Consider the following 604-nt stretch of genomic DNA (forward strand, 5'->3'; position numbering starts at 1 on the left):
CTGGGAGAAGACATCCACCACAGAGCAGGAGAACAGGCATGCTCTGAAGTCTGCTGGAACTGCATTGGAATGGAGGATGGAGAGAGGAGAGAGGTCAGAGCCAGATAGTCCCCACAGTCCAACCCTCCTGCTTTACAGGGAGAACCAGAATGCCCTGGGATGACAGTGAGATGGATAGTGGGCAAGAGGAACAAAAGACCCATCAACACTGTGAACAAGACAAAGATGGACATGTTTTCCAGAGACTGGCCTCATCCCAAGGGCAGTTTTGCCCCCAGATTGGATCTCAATGGACCCCAGAAGTAGTGAGGCCACTGCGGGCAGACTGGAAGCTTGGTGGTGGATCAGTTTTCTTACCCCATCCTTCTTGTCTCTCTCCAGGGCTCCATGCAAGAAATCTCGGGACACTTCCTCATTCTCGTCCAGCCACTGGATGACAAAGGGCTCAAACCACCTGGAATGGACAGCCAAGATGGGGCCCTACCATCTCTTGTCTCCCTAATCCTCTGCTCAGACTCACCTATGGCCTGGGTGCCCACTCCCCAGCTCCCCTCCTACCTCACCCTTGAAATGGACTGAATGACCATTGTCGGAGCAAGGCCCA

The 604-nt window shown here is 53.8% G+C and overlaps 1 protein-coding gene across 1 annotated transcript in view; it reads right to left on the bottom strand.

The window, feature by feature from the left end:
- UNC13A (unc-13 homolog A (C. elegans)) overlaps positions 1-604 on the bottom strand; it is a 74,384-nt gene that overhangs the window by 21,490 nt on the left and 52,290 nt on the right. The gene's annotated exons all lie outside the window — the stretch shown is intronic.

The sequence above is a fragment of the Bison bison genome, unplaced genomic scaffold (assembly GCF_000754665.1).
Source record: "Bison bison bison isolate TAMUID 2011002044 unplaced genomic scaffold, Bison_UMD1.0 scf7180017864221, whole genome shotgun sequence".
NCBI lineage: Eukaryota > Metazoa > Chordata > Mammalia > Artiodactyla > Bovidae > Bison > Bison bison.